The sequence below is a fragment of the Pan paniscus genome, chromosome X (assembly GCF_029289425.2).
Source record: "Pan paniscus chromosome X, NHGRI_mPanPan1-v2.0_pri, whole genome shotgun sequence".
In the NCBI taxonomy this organism is placed as follows: Eukaryota; Metazoa; Chordata; class Mammalia; order Primates; family Hominidae; genus Pan; species Pan paniscus.
Window position 1 is genome coordinate 136,396,237 of NC_073272.2, and position 18,684 is coordinate 136,414,920.

Consider the following 18,684-nt stretch of genomic DNA (forward strand, 5'->3'; position numbering starts at 1 on the left):
GTTCAAGTGATTCTCCTGCCTCAGCCTCCTGAATAGCTGGGACTATAGGCACATGCCATCATGTCTGGCTAATTTTTGTATTTTTAGTAGAGACAGGGTTCACTGTGTTGGCCAGGCTGGTCTCAAACTCCTGACCTTGTGATCTGCCCACCTTGTCCTCTCAAAGTGCTGGTGTTACAGGAGTGAGCCACCATGCCCAGCCTATGAACATTTTTGTACAAAGTTTTGAGTGAATATATGCTTTCAGTTCTACTGTATGTATACCTATGAGTGAAATCACTGGGTCATATGGTAACTTTATGTTTATTATTTTGAGAAACTGTCAGCCTGTTTTCAAACCTGGCTGCACCATTTACATCCCTATCAGTAATGTATTAGGGTTCCAGTTTCTCCGTACCCTCACCAACACTTGTTCCTATCCTTTCTTTTCTTTCTTTCTTTTTTTTATTATAGCCACCTAGTGGGTGTGAAGTGTTATTTTAGTTTTTTAAAAAATTTAGAAATTTATTCTGTTTAATCCACAAGCTTTATATAGCTTTAGTTAAAAAAAAAAAACGAAAAAACATGAAAACAAAAACAGTGAAACCAAGACACTATTCCAAAGTCTGGACCCTTCCAGCCTTCCAAATACAAGAGCTCTGAAAGTTGTATATACTGATTGGAAGAACAAGAGAAAAATATGAACAGAGCCATGACATTTCATTAAACAAAATTGTATGTAACTGAAGGATCCTTCCTGGGACTAGCTCATTGCCTTTACAAAAGATAAAACAAAAACAGAAAACCAGAAGAATAAAATGAGAGTCCAGTGTTCCAAATCAACTTGATACACATCAATATAAATCCACAGTGTCCTGGCAAACAGCATGCTTTCATTTTCTGTCTCATCCTAGAGCTCGAATCCTGATTCATCTCAGCAGAGACTCCACAGGCAACAGGAAAGATTATGGCATTGAAATACTCATTTATACTTTTATGGTAGTTCAAAATGGTGGTCTTATTTCTGGGCAAGCTTACAGACCATACAAGGTCAGAAGCATAACTTAAACGGGTGCTAAGACTCAAATGAAAAAAATGTAAAGAAAAAGAAAAACAGAAAGAAAACCAAAACCAAACCAAACCAAAAAAAAAACCCTCTGGGAATAGCCAGGGCATTTAAAGGAACCATAAAAATGCTAATAGTATTTAAACCTCCCTTTTTAAAAAGGGGATTTTTTTTGGCTTAAAATATTTCACTCTGAATGAATTATGTCAACTGTCAACGAAAGAATGTTGCTAATACAGTGTGGACAACTTTTGCAATGTAAATCCATGCCCCTTGTTTTTACATGGTGAACTTCAACCTAGCAATTATTACAACAAATGTTAGAGTCTAAAGCTCAAACACATTTTAGCAATTTTGAAATTGAACTGCCTACAAACCAAATAAAATTTACATCACAACAAACATTTCCGCCTAAGACTGTGGGGACACTTGGGCCTTCCTCATTGATCTCAGGACCTTTTCACGCAGGTGCTTTTCTTTTTTATTTTTATTTTTCGGAGACGGAGTCTCACTCTTGCCCAGGCTGGAGGGCAGTGGCGCGATCTCAGCTTACTGCAACCTCCGCCTCCTGGATTCACACCATTCTCCTGCCTCAGCCTCCCGAGTAGCTGGGACTACAGGTGCCCGCCACCACGCCTGGCTAATTTTTTTGTATTTTTAGTAGAGATGGGGCTTCACCGTGTTAGCCAGGATGGTGTTGATCTCCTGACATCGTGATCCACCCACCTCGGCCTCCCAAAGTACTGGGATTACAGGCATGAGCCACCGTGCCTGGCCAACGCAGGTGCTTTTCTAAGTCATCAAGGTTATCTTCAGCTTCACTTTCAGTCTCCTCCTTCGGCTCTGGCGCTGCCACTGGTTCTTCCTGTGATAATGTGGTTGTGGCAGCTGCAGTGGCTGCAGGGGTCGCAGCGGCTGCAGCCACAGCCTTTTCCTTGTGTTTTTTGTGCTGCTTGTGCTTATCCTTTTGGTGTTTCTTGTCCTTTTTTTTTTTTAAATATATGATGCAATTTTATTACCGTTTTTTCTATATAAATGACACAAAATTTAGACCAATAAAAACAATTTCTTCCATGAAATTTCAACAGCTGAGCTGTGTTGGGAAGAGCTAAACTGCTTGATGTCGGAGGTTTTTTTTTTTTTTAATTTAAGTTCTAGGGTACATGTGCACAATGTGCAGGTTTGTTACATATGTATACATGTGCCATGTTGGTGTGCTGCACCCATTAACTCGTCATTTACATTAGGTATATCTCCTAATGCTATCCCTCCCCCCTCCCCCCACCCCACAACAGGGCCTGGTGTGTGATGTCCCCCTTCCTGTGTCCAAGTGTTCTCATTGTTCAGTTTCCACCTATGAGTGAGAACATGTGATGTTTGGTTTTTTGTCCTTGCGATAGTTTGCTGAGAATTATGGTTTCCAGCTTCATCCATGTCCCTGCAAAGGACATGAACTCATCATTTTTTATGGCTGCATAGTATTCCATGGTGTATATGTGCCACATTTTCTTAATCTAGCCTATCACTGTTGGACATTTGGGTTGGTTCCAGGTTTTTGCTATTGTGAATAGTGCTGCAATAAACATACGTGTGCATGTGTTTTTATAGCAGCATGATATATAATCCTTTGGGTATATACCCAGTAATGGGATGGCTGGGTCAAATGGCATTTCTAGATCCCTGAGGAATCGCCACACTGTCTTCCACAATGGTTGAACTAGTTTATAGTCCCACCAACAGTGTAAAAGTGTTCCTATTTCTCCACATCCTCTCCAGCACCTGTTGTTTCCTGACTTTTGAATGATTGCCATTCTAACTGGTGTGAGATGGTATCTCTTTGTGGTTTTGATTTGCATTTCTCTGATGGCCAGTGGTGATGAGCATTTTTTCATGTGTCTGTTGGCTGCATAAATGTCTTCTTTTGAGAAGTGTCTGTTCATATCCTTTGCCCACTTGTTGATGGGTTTTTTTTTTTTTTTTTTTTTTTTTGGAAATTTGTTTGAGTTCTTTGTAGATTCTGGCTATTAGCCCTCTGTCAGACGAATAGATTGCAAAAATTTTCTCCCATTCTGTAGGTTGCCTGTCACACTGATGGTAGTTTCTTTTGCTGTGCAGAAGCTCTTTAGTTGAATTAGATCCCATTTGTCAATTTTGGCTTTTGTTGCCATTGCTTTTGGTGTTTTAGACATGAAGTCCTTGCCCATGCCTATGTCCTGAATGGTATTGCCTAGGTTTTCTTCTAGGGGTTTTTATGGTTTTAGGTCTAACATTTAAGTGTTTAATCCATCTTGAATTAATTTTTGTATAAGGTGTAAGGAAGGGATCCAGTTTCAGCTTTCTACATATGGCTAGCCAGTTTTCCCAGCACCATTTATTAAATAGGGAATCCTTTCCCCATTTCTTGTTTTTTTCAGGTTTGTCAAAGATCAGATAGTTGTAGATGTGTGGTTTTATTTCTGAGGGCTCTGTTCTGTTCCATTGGTCTATATCTCTGTTTTGGTACCAGTACCATGCTGTTTTGGTTACTGTATCCTTGTAGTATAGTTTGAAGTCAGGTAGCGTGATGCCTCCAACTATGTTCTTTTGGCTTAGGACTGACTTGGCAATGTGGGCTCTTTTTTGGTTCCATATGAACTTTAAAGTAGTTTTTTCCAATTCTGTGAAGAAAGTCATTGGTAGCTTGATGGGGATGGCATTGAATCTATAAATTACCTTGGGCAGTATGGCCATTTTCACGATATTGATTCTTCCTATCCATGAGCATGGAATGTTCTTCCATTTGTTTGTATCCTGTTTTATTTCATTGAGCAGTGGTTTGTAGTTCTCCTTGAAGAAGTCCTTCACATCCCTTGTAAGTTGTATTCCTAGGTATTTTATTCTCTTTGAAGCAATTGTGAATGGGAGTTCACTCATGATTTGGCTCTCTCTCTGTTATTGGTGTGTAAGAATGCTTGTGATTTTTGCACATTGATTTTGTATCCTGAGACTTTGCTGAAGTTGCTTATCAGTTTAAGGAAATTTTGGGCTGAGATAATGGGGTTTTCTAGATATACAATCATGTCATCTGCAAAGAGGGACAATTTGACTTCCTCTTTTCCTAATTGAATACCCTTTATTTCTTTCTCCTGCCTGATTGCCCCAGCCAGAACTACCAACACTATGTTGAATAGGAATGGTGAGAGAGGGCATCCCTGTCTTGTGCCAGTTTTCAAAGGGAATGCTTCCAGTTTTTGCCCATTCAGTATGATATTGGCTGTGAGTTTGTCATAGATAACTCTTATTATTTTGAGATACGTCCCATCAATGCCTAATTTATTGAGAGTTTTTAGCATGAAGGGCTGTTGAATTTTGTCAAAGGCCTTTTCTGCATCTACTGAGATAATCATGTGGTTTTTGTTGTTGGTTCTGTTTATATGCTGGATTATGTTTATTGATTTGCATATGTTGAACCAGCCTTGCATTCCAGGGGTGAAGCTCACTTGATCATGGTGGATAAGCTTTTTGATGTGCTGCTGGATTCGGTTTGCCAGTATTGAGGATTTTTGCATCAATGTTCATCAGGGATATTGGTCTAAAATTCTCTTTTTTTGTTGTGTCTCTGCCAGGCTTTGGTATCAGGATGATGCTGGCCTCATAAAATGAGTTAGGGGAGGATTCCCTCTTTTTCTATTGATTGGAATAGTTTCAGAAGGAATGGTACCAGCTCCTCCTTGTACCTCTGTACCTCTGGTAGAATTCGGCTGTGAATCCATCTGGTCCTGGACTTTTTTTGGTTGGTAATCTATTAATTATTGCCTCAATTTCAGAACCTGTTATTGGTCTATTCAGAGATTCAACTTCTTCCTGGTTTAGTCTTGGGAGAGTGTATGTGTCGAAGAATTTATCCATTTCTTCTAGATTTTCTAGTTTATTTGCATAGAGGTGTTTATAGTATTCTCTGATGGTAGTTTGTATTTCTGTGGGATCGGTGGTAATATCCCCTTTATCATTTTTTATTGCATCTATTTGATTCTTCTCTCTTTTCTTATTTGTTAGTCTTGCTAGCGGTATCAATTTTGTTGATCTTTTCAAAAAACCAGCTCCTGGATTCATTGATTTTTTGAAGGGTTTTTTGTGTCTCTATCTCCTTCAGTTCTGCTGTGATCTTAGTTATTTCTTGCCTTCTGCTGGCTTTTGAATGTGTTTGCTCTTGCTTCTCTAGTTCTTTTAATTGTGATGTTAGGGTGTCAATTTTAGATCTTTCCTGCTTTCTCTTGTGGGCATTTAGTGCTACAAATGTCCCTCTACACACTGCTTTAAATGTGTCCCAGGGGTTCTTGTATGTTGTGTCTTTGTTCTTGTTGGTTTCAAAGAACATCTTTATTTCTGCCTTCATTTCATTATGTACCCAGTAGTCATTCAGGAGCAGGTTGTTCAGTTTCCATGTAGTTGTGTGGTTTTGAGTGAGTTTCTTAATCCTGAGTTCTAGTTTGATTGCACTGTAGTCTGAGAGGCAGTTTGTTATAATTTCTGTTCTTTTACATTTGCTAAGGAGTGCTTTCCAACTATGTGGTCAGTTTTGGAGTAAGTGTGATGTGGTGCTGGGAAGAATGTATATTGTGTTGATTTGGGGTGGAGAGTTCTGTATATGTCTATTAGGTCTGCTTGGTGCAGAGCTGAGTTCAATTCCTGGGTATCCTTGTTAACTTTCTGTCTCATTGATCTGTCTAATGTTGACAGTGGGGTGTTAAAGTCTCCCATTATTATTGTGTGGGATTTTAAGTCTCTTTCTAGGTCTCTGAGGACTTGCTTTATGAATCTGGATGCTCCTGTATTGGGTGCATATATATTTAAGATAGTTAGCTCTTCTTGTCGAATTGATCCCTTTACCATTATGTAATGGCCTTCTTTGTCTCTTTTGATCTTTGTTGGTTTAAAGTCTGTTTTATCAGAGACTAGGATTGCAACCCCTGCCTTTTTTAATTTTCCATTTGCTTGACCTTCCTCCATCCCTTTATTTTGAGCCTATATGTGTCTCTGCACGTGAGATGGGTTTCCTGGATACAGCACACTGATGGGTCTTGACTCTTTATCCAATTTGCCAGTCTGTGTCTTTTAACTGGAGCATTTAGCCCATTTACATTTAAGGTTAATATTGTTATGGGTGAATTTGATCCTGTCATTATGATGTTAGCTGGTTATTTTGCTCGTTAGTTGATGCAGTTTCTTCCTAGCCTCGATGGTCTTTACAATTTGGCATGATTTTGCAGTGGCTGGTACTGGTTGTTCCTTTCCATGTTTAATGCTTCCTTCAGGAGCTCTTTTACGGCAGGCCTAGTGGTCACAAAATCCCTCATCATTTGCTTGTCTGTAAAGTATTTTATTTCTCCTTCTCTTATGAAGCTTAGTTTGGCTGGATATGAAATTCTGGGATGAAGATTCTTTTCTTTAAGAATGTTGAATATTGGCCCCCACTCTCTTCTGGCTTGTAGAGTTTCTGCCGAGAGATGCTCTGTTAGTCTGATGGGCTTCCCTTTGTGGGTAACCCGACCTTTCTCTCTGGCTGCCCTTAACATTTTTTCCTTCATTTCAACTTTGGTGAATTTGACAATCATGTGTCTTGGAGTTGCTCTTCTCAAGGAGTATCTTTGTGGCATTCTCTGTATTTCCTGAATTTGAATGTTTGCCTGCCTTGCTAGGTTGGGAAAGTTCTCCTGTATAATATCCTGCAGAGTGTTTTCCAACTTGGTTCCATTCTCCCCGTCACTTTCAGGTACACCAATCAGATGTAGATTTGGTCTTTTCACAGAGTCCCATATTTCTTGGAGGCTTTGTTTGTTTCTTTTTATTCTTTTTTCTCTAAACTTCTCTTCTCTCTTCATTTCATTCATTTGATCTTCCATCACTGATACCCTTTCTTCCAGTTGATCGAATCGACTACTGAGGCATGTGCATTTGTCACGTAGCTCTTGTGCCATGGTTTTCAGCTCCATCTGGTCCTTTAAGGACTTCTCTGCATTGGTTATTCTAGTTAGCCATTCGTCTAGTCTTTTTTTAAGGTTTTTAACTTCTTTGCCATGGGTTCGAGCTTCCTCCTTTAGCTCGAAGAAGTTTGATCATCTGTAGCCTTCTTCTCTCAACTTGCCAAAGTCATTCTCTTTCCACCTTTGTTCCGTTGCTGGTGAGGAGCTGTATTCCTTTGGAGGAGGAGAGGTGCTCTGATTTTTAGAATTTTCAGTTTTTCTGCTCTGTTTTTTCCCCATCTTTGTGGTTTTATCTACCTTTGGTCTTTGATGATGGTGACGTACAGATGGGGTTTTGGTGAGGATGTCCTTTCTGTTTGTTAGTTTTCCTTCTAACAGTCAGAGTCCTCAGCTGCAGGTCTGTTGGAGTTTGCTGGAGGTCTACTCTAGACCCTGTTTGCCTGGGTATCAGCAGCGGAGTCTGCAGAACAGCGAATATTGCTGAACAGCAAATGTTGCTGCCTGATCGTTCCTCTGGAAGTTTTGTCTCAGAGGGGTACCCGACTGTGTGAGGTGTCAATCTGCCCCTACTGGGGGGTGCCTCCCAGTTAGGCTACTCGGGGGTCAGGGACCCACTTGAGGAGGCAGTCTGTCCATTCTCAGATCTCCAGCTGCATGCCAGGAGAACCACTACTCTCTTCCAAGCTGTCAGACAGGGACATTTAAGCCTTCAGAGGTTTCTGCTGCCTTTTGTTTGGCTATGCCCTGCCCCCAGAGGTGGAGTCTACAGAGGCAGGCAGGCCTCCTTGAGCTGTGGTAGGCTCCACTGAGTTCGAGCTTCCTGGCCGCTTTGTTTACCTACTCAAGCCTCAGTAATGGCGGGTACCCCTCCCTCAGCGTTGCTGCCGCATTGCAGTTCGATCTCAGACTGCTGTGCTAGCAATGAGTGAGGCTCCATGGACGTAGGACCCTCCGAGCCAGGTGCGGGATATAATTTCCTGGTGTGCTGTTTGCTAAGACTGTCAGAAAAGTGCAGTATTAGGGTGGGAGTGACCTGATTTTCCAGGTGCCACTTGTCCCCCCTTCCCTTGGCTAGGAAAGGAAATTCCCTGACCCCTTGTGCTTCCTGGGTGAGGCGATGCCTTGTCCTGCTTCGGCTCACGCTCGGTGCACTACACCTACTATCCTGCACCCACTGTCTGACAATCCGCAGTGAGAGGAACCTGGTACCTCAGTTGGAAATGCAGAAATCACCCGTCTTCTGTGTCGCTCACGCTGGGAGCTGTAGACTGGAGCTGTTCTTATTTGGCCATCTTGGAACCACCCCCTTCTTGTCCTTCTTTTTCTTCTTTTTTTTCCCACCTCCTTCTTGATCTGGCTTTCTTGGCGGTGATGCTCTTGGTGTTGGGCTTTTGGCCTTTTTGACCGGTACAGCTGGTGTCCAGTTTGTAGATGGTGACTGAGACTGGATGGGGGATGGAGGTGCTGGGGGCTTTTAAGCTGCTGGCTCTGGAGACCCGGAGACAGATCAGGATGATGAGACCCTCATTATAGACTGTGGGCTTGGTGAAGCAGCCTTTTTTGTTTTTTTAGGTTCCAGAGTCCTGGAGACTCTCCTAAAGGGCCTAGTATTTGGAGACAGGGACTGCCTTCTTTGGGGTGATGACGACCCTGCTCTTCGAACAAGTGGAGAACTTGAGGTCTGAGGAGCTCGAGGCCGTGGTGAGGGTGAATGTCATTTGTTTGGTTGTGGTGATCGGGCCTCGTGGGTAGAGCGGCTTGGGGAAGACCCTTTCCTATGCTTGGATGATAATGAAGGTGAACGTCTCTTGGTGACTGAGGAGCTTCCTTGTTTGGGAGGTGGAGAATGGGAGACCCAATGCTTGGGCGGTGGAGATGGTGATGCTCTTTGTTCAGGAAGGGGAGGAGAAGAAGCCCTTCTTCTCTTTGGAGGTGGAGAAGGAGAGTATCTCCTCTGTATTGGAGGAGAGTATCTTCTAGGAGAAGGTGAGCACCGACGTGAGGGAGGAGAAGGAGTTCTTTTTTGTGGTGGTGGTGTGGGAGAACTGTGCCCTCGAGGAGGAGGGGCAGGAGAAAGAGACCATCGCCTTCTGGTGGGTGGTGGGGATGGAGTTCTCCTCTGTCTACCACGAGGGTAAGTCTCTTTTTGGCGCTTTTGTGGTGATGGAGAGGCACTCCGGGAAGGGGAATGTCTCCGCCGCCTGCCAACCTCACCATTCTTCACATGGGATCTCATGGGTCGTTCATCTTCTGAAGAGGAGGATGAGCCAGAGTCAGATGAAGACTGCAGGTTTTGTTGTCTGTATTGGTGTCTCTGCTGCACAGAATCTGCTGCAGCCATTTTACCATGTTTATCTTCTTCTGATTCAGACAACTACTTTTCTAGGCTTCGGTGCTGGTGAAGGGCACTCCCTTTTCTCAGTACCTTTATGTTTTGTTACTACCTGAAGTTCTCCCTGGAGACACGGAAACACAATTTTTTCTTGTACAGTTTGACTGCTGGGGTGTTGGGGAATGCTGAGTTTTGGGTGGTGGAGTTGCAGGAGGAGATGGCCTGTACCTTCGCCTTGGAGGACTTGCTGAAGGAGATAACTTACGAGTTTTTTGAGGGGGGCTGGATGTCCTCTTGGGAGGCTTCTTTGGTGACCGGGAATGAGATGAAGAGGATGATGAGCTATTCCCAGACAAGGATGCTGATGAACGTCTTCTTCATCTTACTGGAGATCTACTCCTTCTATGCCTTGGTGGAGGAGGCATTCTTCTTGGTGGGGTTCTTCTTCGAGGAGATGGCCGCCGCCTTGGGCTTGGCCACCTTCTAGGTGAATACGATCTTGATTGGGATCTATGGCGCTGTCTAGGTGGAGTGTGAGAAGGACAGTGGGGACCGCATCTGAGATTTTGATTTGGAGTGTGACTGAGATCGTGGTCGGGTCTTCTTCTGCTTTTCTTTTTTGGAATTTTTTTTCCGGAGAAGGTTCTTTAGGCTCTGGTACAGGTTCAGGTTTGGGAACTTTCAGAATGTCACTAGTAGAAGTGGTCTGTTGTACTGAAGGTTCTTTTACTTTCACTGAAGGTTCTGGGAGCTCTGGAGTTTTTTCCTTCTTTTCTGGAGCAGGAAAAGGACTCTGGCCCTTGGTTCTTTGTTGGGGAGATCGAGAATGACTGTGCTTTCTCTCTTCTAACAGGGGAAGATTGTCTTTTAGGGGAAGAAGATTTGTGTCTTCTTGGGCTACGAGACCTCTCCCTTTTTTCTCTGCTGCTTTCTTTTTCTAACTTATGCCTTTTATCTTTGTCTTCATCTTGCTTTTTCATAGATGCCAATTTTTCTTATTCAATCTGTCTTTGTTTTATTTCTTCTTTCTTCAGTTCTAGGAAAGCAGAAGAGATTCCCGAGATGTTTTCTTGTGCACTTAGCAGCAGGGGCCACAGTTCTCCTGTAAATTCTCGAGCATTTTTTCCATTCGAAAATCCATTCAGGTTGATTTGCATCATTTTGGAGTCTGGATTCTTCACTTACAGCTGGTTGAATATAAACTCAATCACAACATCATCTTCAAACCCAAGGATTTTTGTTACTCTTTTTGTTATTCAAGGCTTTATAACTTCCAAATTTACTTTGCTCGTGTCCACCTTTTTTTCTAGGCATTCTGCAAATTTCAGCTGCTTCAGTAGTTTCTTCTGTTTGTTGCTGAACCGATTATACTGTTCTGCACTTGATCGGTGGAAGAATCCTGAGTCCATCTTGCCGCCTCGCTTGGAGATCGCTCCCTATCCCAGGGTGCACCGCCTATTTTATAGTTTTAATTTGCATTTCCCTGATGACTAATGATATTGAGCATCTTTTCATGTGCTTATTGACCATTTGCATGTCTTCTTTGGAAGTATGTCTATTAAAATCCCCATTTAAAAACTGGATTATTTTTCTTTTTATTGTTGCGTTTTGAGAGTTTTAAAAATACATTCTGGATACTAAATCCTTATCAGGTATGTGACTTGCAAATGTTTTCTTCTATCCCATGGACTGTCTTCTCAGTTTCTTGATTGAATTCTTTGAAGCACAAAATTTAAATTTTGACAAAGTCTGTCATTGGTTGCGTGTGGATTTCGTGTCACATTTAAGAAACCATTGCCTAATCTAACGTCACTAAAATTTATTTCTGTTTTACAGTTTTATATTTTTATGTCTTAAATTTAAGTCTTTGATCCATTTCAGGTTAACTTTTGTATATGGCACAAGATGAGTCTAATTTCATTCTTTGCATGTGGATATCCAGTTTGTCTTGACACCATCCGCTGAAAAGACTATTCTTCCCCTATTTAATTGTCTGGAGTTCCTTGGTGAAAATCAAATGGTCATAAATCTATGGGTTGGTTTCTGGACTCTCAATCCTATCTTATTGGTCTATCCTTACATGTTAATCCTTATGCCAGTACCACAACATCTTGATTACTGTGGCTTTGTATTAAATTTTCAAATTAGGAAGTGTGAGTTCTCCAACATTCTTCTTTTTCAAGATTGTTTTGGCTAGACTTTTGCATTTTCATATGTATTTTAGAAAGAACTTCTCAATTTCTTCAGAAAGTCAACTGTAAGCTGGGTGCAGTGGTATGTGCCTGTAGTCCCAGCTACACAGAAGGCTGAGGCAGGAGAATCCCTTGAGCCCAGGAAGTTTAAGGCCAGCCTGGGCAAAACAGCAAGACCCCATTTCAAAAAAATAAAATCCAAACAGAATAAAACAAAAAAGCCAGCTGTGACTTTGATAGGTATTGCATGGAATCTGTGGATTAATTTGGAGAATATTGCCATCTTAGCAATATTAAGTCTTCTAGTTCGTGCACACAGGATATCTTTCCACTTGTTTGGCCTTGTTTAATTTATTTCAGTGACGTTATACTTTGTATGATTTCAGTTCTTTTCAATTTATTGAGACTTTTTTATGGCCCAACACGTGGTCTACCCTGGAGAATGTTCCATATATACTTGAGCAGAATGTATATTCTGCTCTTGTTGGATGGAGTGTTCTGTAGATGTCTGTTAGATCTAGTAGGTTTATAGTGTTGTTCAAGTCTTTCATTCTCTTGTTGATCTTCTGTCTAGTTGTTGTATCCATTATTGAAAGTGGGGTACTGAAGTCGCCAACTATTATTGTAGAGTTGTCTATTTCTTCCTTCAATTCTGTCAGTTTTTGCTTCATATAATTTGGGGGCTCTGTGGTTAGGTACACATATGTTTATAAATTGCTATTTATTCTTGATGTATTGACTTTTATATTGTCACAGAATGTCCTTTATCTCTCATAACACTTTTTGTCTTTACGTCTATTTTACGTGATAGAAGTGTAGCTACTCCAGCTCTCTTTTGGTTACTGTTTGCTACACACACACACACATACACATTTTATACTTTTACTTTCAACTTAATTTGTGCCTTTGAATCAAAATTATACCTCTTGTAGACATCATATATTTGGATAATTTTTTGAACACTTTTTCCAATCTCTTCTTTTTAATTTTCATCAATTTACATTTAATGTAGTTATTTCATCAATTTACATTTAATGTAGTTATTGATAAACTAGAATTTGCATCTGTCATTTTGCTATTTTTTCTATGTATTTTATGTCTTTTCTGTTCCTTTGTTCCTTCATTACTGCCTTCTTTTGTGTTAAGTAGGTATTTTCTAGTGTTCCATTCTTATTCCCTTGTCATTTCTTTTACTTTTTTTTTAGTTATTTTCTTAATGGTTGTTTTATGGATTGCTAATATCTTAATTTATAACAATGTAGCTCATATTAATACCAACTTGATTTCAATATTATACAAAAGCTTTGCTCCTCTACAGCTCCTTTCCCTCCCCCTCCTTTGTGCTGTCATTGTCATACAAACTATACCTTTATACTTCATATGCCCATCAATATGGATGCATAATTATTGCATTATGCAATTGTCTTTTAAATTAGATAGGCAGCAAAGGAGTTTCAAACAAATAATGTTTACTAATCATGGAACTTTGGGCAAGTTCTTTAACTTCTCTAAACTTAGATTTCTTCATCTGCAGTATGGAAATAATGATATTATTTACCTTGTATGGTTGCTGCAAGGATTAAGTGGGATAATGTATGTAAAGCATTTAGAACAGTGCCTAACGCAGAATAAGTACTCCATAAATGGTAGCTGTGGTTATTAGTTACTATTTTCTTTTACCATCGTGCCTTTGCTCATGATGTTCCATCTATTTGTAATTTCGTGTTTGTTTGTTTGTTTTTTGACAGAGTCTCACTCTGTTGTCCAGGCTGGAGTGCAGTGGTGTGATCTCAGCTCACTGCAACCTCCGGCTCCTGGGTTCAAGTGATTCTCGTGCCTCAGTATTCCGAGTAGCTGGGATTACAGGCGTTTGCCACCATGCCCTGCTAATTTTTGTATTTTTAGTACAGACGTTTCACCATGTTGGCCAGGCTGGTCTCAAACTCCTGACCTCAAGTCATCCACCCGCCTTGGCCTCCCAAAGTGCTGGGATTACAGGCGTGAGCCATGGTGCCTGGCCTATTTGTAATTTCTTCTTTCGAATTTCCCTATGACAGTTTTTTTTCATTCTCAAATACCACCACTTCTATGCTCTTAACTTGTACAGTGTCTATTATAACGATTACAACACTTATCACAGTCTTCCTTAGATTGTAGTTATTTGTAATATGTCTTGTTTCCCATTCTAGATTTTAAAACTCACGAGGGTGAATACTATGTCTTCTTCACCTCAGTATTTTTCACAGTGTGTAACTCAGTGCCTTATAATGGAGTAAGTGCTCAGTAAATGTTTACTGTATCACTGAATAATGTGAATAATTTAAAAATTCAAAACAGATTGAGTTTTCTAGTTCTGTTAGTAGATCTGAATGCAATTTTAAAGCGATAAACCAAGAATGATACAAAGGATGTACTTCCCTTAAGTGGTTTATGGACTTTCTCAGGTGAATAGGAGAGAGAGTCATAAGATACTGGGATTCTTATTTCTCAAAATGTGGTAGATTGAAAGAGAATTTCAGTGCCTCACAGCATATAAATGGATTTGGATTTATTAGGTTGGTGCAAAAGTAATTGTGGTTTTTGCAATTCCTTTCAGCTACAAAATCGCAATTACTTTTGCACCAGCTTATAGATGGAGAAGCGATTAGACTAATGAACATATATATTCCCTAAAAGAATGTGAAGACAGTAAAGTTTATTAAACAATGTACTTTTCCTCCATGTAACCCCCAAAGCGGTAGGTAGGGAAGGGAAGAGGCAGCAGAGTTTGATGGGTATGCATCGAAACTTTAAAATAGAAAGAAGAAAGTTTGAATTTCAGCACTCAATATTAGACGAGTGACTTTGGGAATGTCCTATAACATTTCTGATTGCCCATTTCCTTGCATGTAATGCCTATGTCACAGAGGTGTTTAGAGAAGTAAATGAACTAATGGATTGTGAAATTGTTTTGTGAGTTACAAAGCATTTTTGGTCACTCTTTTCTTCTGGGTTCTTACTGCTCTGTGTTCATCATTCTGCTATAGCACTTCCCATGTTGTATTGTAATGTATTTGTTTATATCTGTCTCCCACTAGATTGAGCTTTTTTCAGAGCTAAGATTTTTGTTTTATTTATCTTTGGACACCAGGGCCTAACACACTGGTACTCAATAAATGTTTGATAAATGTGTGAATAAATGTTTCAGGTCGGAGATGAACTCAGGTGACCTATTAAGTTTCCTTCTAGTTTTGCTGTTTAAGATTCTGTGAAAAGGTCTAGAAATAATTAGAGATTGACATAGGAAGAAATATTTAGAATGTGAAAACATGAACTTGGAGGACAGTTACGGATTTGTTAAACACATATTAACATTCTAGAGTGTACTTTCAAAAGGGAAATTGTTGAGACGGGTTAATTGAGTTTATATATAAAAAGGGAGGTTATGATTTGTCAAGTGAGAAGTAATTTTTCTGGCCAAGGAATGATAACAGCTGAAACGAATCTCTCAAAAGCTAGGAAATTTGGCAGAGGAATATTGTGGCTAAACAAATTCATTAGAGCAGAAAGGTATTAAAAACATTTTGAGAAGTGGAGTTAAATCATGGAAAACCAGGCTTCCTTATTAAGGTGCCAGAAACTGATGAGACATAAGGTGGAGGTTTTGTTTTGTTTGAAAGAGCTTGAAGCTACATCAACAGGAGCAAAGTATGAGCCTTTGGAGAGCAGAATAGCTATACCTACTGAAAAAGTTGTTAGTAGACAGAAGAAATTGTAAACACAATTTACAATGTAAACATTGTAGAAATAGTAAAATGAAAGAACAAATGACTGAAGTTGATTGAGTAAAGGCCAAATCACTTGTAATGAGAGATGAAAAACCATCCAAAACAATGATCGTAAATAAAAAATTGAGAAGAGATGACAAATATGATGGCATAATTAAAACGATAGACTTGGAATGGACCTTGGGAGAACTTACAATGAAAGAGCTAACCAGAGATTCCCTGAACAGTAGACCTCAAAGCCTAAACTGGTAATATCGTAGAGTGGCTATTAATACAGTCTCTCTCTCTGGTCTCTGACAAAATGTCCAGGAGGGGAGAAGACAGATGTAATTTGTGGAGTGGGTTCAGGGATAATTTTCTCATCATAGAGGCTTATTTATTTATTTGTTTTTGAGACAGAGTCTATGTTGCCCAAGCTGGAGTGCAGTGGCGTGATCTTTGCTCACTGCAACCTCCGTCTCCTGGGTTCAAGTGATTCTCTAGTCTCAGCCTCCCGAGTAGCTGGGATTACAGGTATGCACCACCATTCCTGGCTAATTTTTGTAGTTTAGTAGAGATTGGGTTTCGCCATGTTGGTCAGGCTGGTCTTGAACTCCTGGCCTCATGTGATCTGCCCACGTTGGCTTCCCAAAGTGCTAGGATTATAGGCATGAGCTACTGCCCCCAGGAAGAAATATTTAGAATGTAAAAACATGAAGTTGGAGGACAGTTACAGATTTGTTGCACACATATTAACATTCTAGAGTTATCATCATAGAGGCCTCATCATAGAGGCTTTATTATAGCATAGTGTAACAAGAAAAAACTTGCACTTAAAAAATCAGACACACCTGACTTAGAATCCCAGCTCTGCCTCTTTTAGTGGTTTGACCTTGAGCAAAGTACTTAATATCCCTAAAAGACATTAATAAGGAACTCTGTCCCCTTCCATAACTCCTGTTTTTCGGATGTCTGGGTTGTTCATCTAATTTTCCTATAATTTTTTGCCTGTTTTCAATTTTTTTACATGCTGCTTTCTAAGACAGTTTATCATCTCTATCTTCCAACCCTTTCATTGAGGTTTTAATACCTCTTGTCATATTTTTAATTCCCAAGAGGCTCTTTTGTTTTCTCAATAGACTTTAAAATTTCTTTTTCTTGTTTTATGGTCGCAATATCTCCTCTAATCTTTCCGAGGATGTCAATGATAGATTTTCTTTTTAAAAGTTTCCTTCTAAGCTTCAGGGATCTTCCCCAAGAGAACAGACCTCCAGTATTCTGCTGGTGTTGGGGAAGGGAAGTTATTTGGCCCTGCAGAATAGGGCAAGGAATCTGCAAGTCAGCTTCCTAGGCTGACTTTCAAGCAGTCCTCCTGGTTATTACCTCTCTTTCATGCCTACTTGCAGGGGTACCTGGTACTACAAGTTCCTGAGCCCTTTTGGAATTCTGTGGTATAAGTGGATTTGCGTTTCAGCTTTCCCTACTGATGACTTGGGATGCAAGTTTCTCAGTTCTGGTAATTCAGTTACTATTTGTTCAGCTGCTATATCTAGTTTCCAACATTTGTTGCTAGTATCTTCTCTCCCTATTCTCCTACCTTGTGTGTTTATGCCGTTTTATAATTCCCTTACTGTAATTTTATCAGGGTTTTGAGGAAGGAGCAGAGCTAAACGTGTGAGTTAAATTATCTGCCATCTTTAACCAAAAGTCTCTTAATTCTTTTTTTGTTTTTTTAAATTATTTTATTTTACATTCAGGGGTACACGTGCACATTTGTTTCATGGGTATTCTTAACTCTTCATGTCTTTTATATCCATCTCTTTTCATTTTAACCATCACCACATTATACAGCTGCTTATCACTTCCTATCTGGGCTCCTTTCCTCTATCATCTCGTCCCTTAGGTCTGTTTTCCACAATGTTGTGGATTCTTCTTCCCAAACAACTGCACTGTGTATCAGAGTTTTGATTGTAAAAAACTCTTCTGTTGCTTCTTAATGCCAAAAGGAGAAAATCAAAGTCTTCCACAGTCTAGCCTCTGTCTACTGTTTCAACCTTATTTTTTAGGCTTTCCGAAACACTCATATCCATATCCATACCCATCCCCACTTGTAGCTTTGGTCAAACTTGTCTGGTGTACCAAATAAGTAGGGGCACAGCAGCTTGGCTTGCCTGGTGATGTATCCAGTAGACTTAGAAGTTGGCCTGTTGATTTTGAGCAACCAATTTAAAACTCCTTAAGTGAATACCTGTCTAACTTGAAGGCATCTTATGGCCCCTTTCAGCCTAGGATTTGAAAATCTATTTTCCATATATGCTATTTCTTGATTGTGTTCACTATATAGCATATCGAGTTTTTTCCATGGTCTATTACTCACACCTTATTTACCTTCTGCTAGACTTTGAAGGTGCAAGGATGAGTAGGCTGTGGAAATTACAACCTATAAGAAACTTCCATCTTCTTTCTTATATGGTATTAAGTTTAAGCCATAGCTCAATGACTGGGTATACACATTGTGATTTAATATTCTTCTAGGATTTAACATTGTCATTTATTATATCCTTCTTATGAAAAGAATATCTGGATATTCATAGGTGTGATGGCTCTTGCCCACCACTCCAGTGCTTTGAGAGGCTGAGATGGGAGGATCACTTGAGCCCAGGAATTTGAGAACAACTTGGGCAAGGTAGTGAGACTTCCTCTCTACAAAAAAAGTTAGCCAGTCCTGGTGGCACACACCTGTAGTCCTAGCTGCTCAGGAGGCTTTAGTGGGATGGTTGCTTGAGTCCAGGAGGTTGAAGCTACATGTAAACGATGATTGTGCTGCTGCACTCCAGCCTGGGTGACAGGGCAAGCTATTATCTCAAAAAAAGTTACGTTTATAACATTTTCCTGAAAGTATATTGTTTTCTTTTGTTGTACACATTTTTAAATTAAAAATTTAAAAATTTAATGGACATATAATATTTGTACATATTCTTGGGGTACATAGTGATATTTCAATGCATATAATGTATAGTGATCAAATCAGGGTAATTAGCATATCCATCATCTCAAAATTTATTATTTCTTTGTGTTGGGAACATTCAATATCCTCCTCCTAGCTAGCTATTTGAGACTATATGACATATTATTATTAATTGTTGTCATCCTACAGCATTATAGAATGCTAGAACTTACTTTTCTTATCTAGCTGTAATTTTGTGGCCTTTAACAAATCTCTCCCTACCCCTTGTTTCCTAATGACTTTTTTCTCCCTTCAGAATTGTCTTTGCTGATCTCTTTATTATGATGAAAATTCTCTGGATGGAAGGGTCATCAGCTGCCGTCTCCTTTGCTACTCTGCTAGATATCCTTACAATTTGGTTTAGAATTTTAGTACCACTAACATTTTTGGTGCATATTT

At 39.9% G+C, this 18,684-nt stretch overlaps 1 pseudogene; it reads right to left on the bottom strand.

Annotated features, from left to right (window-relative positions):
* Window positions 1–1,311: 1,311 nt before the first annotated feature.
* Window positions 1,312–11,003, bottom strand: LOC100973610 (serine/arginine repetitive matrix protein 1-like; annotated as a pseudogene).
* Between the last annotated feature and the right edge of the window lie 7,681 nt (window positions 11,004–18,684).